Source organism: Myotis davidii, unplaced genomic scaffold, assembly GCF_000327345.1.
Source record: "Myotis davidii unplaced genomic scaffold, ASM32734v1 scaffold212, whole genome shotgun sequence".
Taxonomy (NCBI): Eukaryota; Metazoa; Chordata; class Mammalia; order Chiroptera; family Vespertilionidae; genus Myotis; species Myotis davidii.
The window spans coordinates 242,438-246,647 of NW_006283435.1; positions in this window are offsets into that span (position 1 = coordinate 242,438).

Sequence of the window (4,210 nt, forward strand, 5' to 3'; positions counted from 1 at the left end):
CGAACCCCCTGAGCCTGTCTCCAAGCCCCCCTTTGCCCTGTCTTCCCAGTGAGCCAGAGCGGCCCAACCTGGACTCTCCTGCCGCTTCCATGTTGAACCCTATCTCATGTCGCTGTCCAGGCTATGCTTTTGCTGCGGCCAACAAATCCTTCGCTTGCTGTGCTGCAGGTTGTTTCTTGATTGAATTCTTTCCTACAAGAAGCTAACAACTGAGGTCTCTGCATCTCCCAGGTCACAGAAAAAATGAAAGCAAACGCTATCTGATTAGGATATTGTTGGTATTTTAAAAAAATATTTATTTTATTGATTTTTCATAGAGAGGAGGGGAGAGGGATAGAGAGTAAGAAACATCGATGAGAGAGAAACATCAATCAGCTGCCTCCTACACACTCCTTACTGGGGATGTGTCCACAACCAAGGTACATGCCCTTGACCGGAATCGAACCTGGGGCCCTTGAGTCTGCAGGCAGACACTCTATGCACTAAGCCAAACTGGTTAGGGTTATGAGTGCCTATCTTTTTCCAGCCCCATGTGAGGTGGGGGAAATAGACAATGAATAAATGCATAGAAAACAAAACATGATACAGAGTTGAAACAGGAATTTTAGGGGTAAAATAGGACAGGTTTAGGAAATTTTAGAAATTTTGGCAATGAAGGGGACCATGGAGGAAGCCCAGGGCTGCAGAGCAGCAGAAGGTATATTTTCATAGAAAGAGGGAGCTGGGAACAGAAAAAGGTCTATATTTACAAAATAAGGGGAAGGAAGCCCTTCATCCAGAAAGAGAAGAAGAAAGCCCAAAGGGAATAGGAAAACAATAAGGAAAGAAGGTGGAGAGAACCTCACATGTCCCATGTGAGACTCAACCTTTGAGCCCAGGAGTTAGTACAGTAACCAGTCTAAGGGACTAGTGATCAATCAGAGGGGATATCAAGGCACCAGGACCTACAGCCTTTATAAGCCACAGGGAAAAGGAACTCAGTGAGACCCTTTCCCCCTCCCCACCTGGGAGTCCATTCTGTGGGACTCTTTATCTCTCCCCACTTGGGAGTCTACATGTTTTTCAAGAGATCTTCTCCTTCGCTATACCACTTTCTGTCCGTCCTTTCATTCTTCGATTCCGGGAGACAAAGAATCCAGGTACCACTCAAAAATTCCGTTTCAGAGTTAAGTGCTATAATGAAATATCAGAGATGGCAAGAAGAGCTACCCCTGGAGACAGGGAAAGGTTTGCTGATTAATATGGATTCCACATGGAGATTCAGCTTGGAATTAGATTTGGAATTGATGGTTTGTGATCCAATTCTAGACTTGCACTGAAATCGGGACATGGCATCGAGGTCTACCTAAAAAGACTCTGGCAGTGGGAGGAACAGCAACACAGAAACTTTAAACCAGAAAGGAAGCCTGCAGGTGACATGAGATGAAGGGGCTCCATGGAGCATTAACTCACCAGCTCCGCAACCTCCTCGAAGACACTGATCATCACCATCACTTTCTCTCCATTTGTCCATCCCCAGAGCTATGGCTCTATCCCCCAGGCACTTCCCTCCCCAGTTCCAGGAGGGCTGCCTCCTTTCCAGAATTTACAACCAGAAGGGACCCTGTCTAACAGAGTTGAGGAGAACTCTTCTCCTGCCTCACTTTGGGAAGAGGAGAGCAGTTCCCTGAAGTAACCTGGTGGTCTTCCCCTCACTCCTCATTGGCCAACATTGTATCACATGTTTATTTATAAACCAATCCCTGGACAGCAGACATTCCCCTTCCATGCTTACCCCCCAACCCAGCTCCAATAAAAAAGTCTTCCCTGCTGGAACATTCTAGGTTTCCCTCCTCTTCTCACCTGCCCGTCACTCTGCCAGGACTCACTGTTCCCAAGTAGCAACAGGAATCCACCTACCACCTCCTACAAGATTTTGTGCGAACGTCCTCTTCACCTGGGGTCTTTCCAACCACCTTTCCCAATATTATAACTGCAGTGGTTGCTGAGATCAAAGGGAACCAATAATTCCCTGGGCATCCTCTGGTCTTATTTTTCTCCATAGCACTCACTGCCACGTAAAAAACAACAACCTTCCCTAAACAGTTTGGATCAGTGGATAGAGCGTCAACCTGCAGACTGAAAGGTCCCATGTTCGATTCCAATCAAGGGCATGTACCATGGTTGTGAGCACATCCTCAGTAGTGGGTGTGCAGGAGGCAGCTGATCAATGTTTCTGACTGTCCCTCTCCCTTCCTCTCTGTAAAAAATCAATAAAATATATTTTTTAAAAAAACAACAACCTATAAATGTGAAGTTCTTCTTTCCTTACTTATGGTCTCCACCCACTGGAATGTGGGGCATTGTGTCGGAATTTCACTGTTTTGTGGAATGTGTGCCCTCAGAGGCCAGAACAGATTCTGGCTCACAGTCAATGCTGAATAGATACTTCATGAATGAATACAATGAGCAAAGACGAAAATGCAAAGAAATTCATCCCACCGTCATTGTAATGAAAGCCATTCAAAGGCACTTCAATGTGAAAAAGTGACATAAGTCAGAAGACAGCTATAGTGTAGAATAACGATAGCAGTAATCATTCTAAGAGAAGCAATTGCCCAAGAATTGCTTTTTTAAATTTATTTTTTAACTTTTTGTTGTTGTTAATCCTCACCCAAGGATATTTTTTCATTGATTTTTAGGGAGAGTGGAAGAGAGAGGGAAAGACAGAAACATCGATGTGAGAAGGGCACATCTATTGGTTGCCTCTTGCAAGGGCCCGATCAGTGCCCAGGATGGAGAGGAGCCTGTGACCAAAATACATGCCCTTAACTGGAATCAAACCCAGGACCCTTTGGTCTGCTGGCCAAAGCGAATTCACTGAGCAGCTAGGACTCTTTAAGACTTTTTATAGAGTAAATAAAATGTCCCATTAGATAATATTCAGACTTTTTTACTAGAAATTCATAAGATGTATAGAAATCAAAGTATAATAAGTGAAAAAAGTATATATTTAGTAGGTGGAGTTAGGAATGCCTTCCTTGAGATTCATACCCCAATATTAGGGTTGTGTTCAGGCCCAAAGACACGTCTGGGATTCGGCTTGACAAGTTCCCACTAGCTGCTCAGAGTCACGGGATAAGGTCTAGGCCACCCCGGAGAGGGGCTGAGGGCAAGAAAAGTGGCCACAGTGGAGGACCCAGGGCACAATCCATACTTGACTCCTGCTCCTGCCCCTCAAGGCCAGTACCTGGTCACACCCTTCCTAGATGCCACCAGGGAGCTGGGACGTGCTGGAGCCAAGGCCCTGACCTGGCCTCAGGAATGAGGGTGGAGGTAGAGTGCGGGCATATGGGTTAAGCTGCTTCCAAGTTTCCAGATAAGAGCAAATGCAGGTAAGGTAACCCCAGAGCTGGGTTCACTGAACTCCAGGACCCTGAGAGTTGGGGTGGGGCTGGTGGCTATAAGAGGGCCACTCTGCACAGGGCTGGACACCATTGAATCCCAACCCAGCCTGAAGACCAGACCAGACCAGACCACACCAGACCCCTGCAGGTGAGAGGAAATCCTGTGTGGGGTGGGGCAGGTGCATCTGGAGGGACAGTGACTCTTCCTCTTGAGGGCAGAGCAGTAGATGCCCAATATCTGGTTGTGAAAAGGAGGGGCTGGAGATTCAATTTTGGGTCTTTTACCTAAAAGGAACTTGGGACATAGAATTAAAATGGGGAGGGACAGGCAGCCTGATCATTAGGTGCTCTGCATGGTAGGCTGCCTCTGGCCTGGACTTGTGGGTCTAGGGAGGAGGTGGGTGCAGACTGGGGCTCCTGGGTCTGAGGGAGTTGCTGGGTGCAGACTGGGGCTTCTGGGTCTGAGGGAGGAGGTGGGTGCAGACTTGGGCTCCTGAGTCTGAGCAGGCGGGTGGAGGCTCCTGGATCTGAGCAAAGGGAAAGGACCTGGAGACCAGGAGTCCTGGTTCCTGAACTCTCTGTCTCTCCAGCCCCAGCACAGAAGGCCCATCCTTTGCTGGGTGCAGACTGGGGCTTCTGGGTCTGAGGGAGGAGAGGGGTGCAGACTGGGGCTCCTGGATCTAGGGAGGAGCTGGGTGCAGACTGGGGCTACTGGGTCTGAGGGGGGAGGTGGGGGCTCCTGGGTCTGAGCAAAGAGAAGGGACCTGGAGACCAGGAGTCCTGCATCCTGAACTCTCTGTCTCTCCGGCCCCAGCACAGCTGAG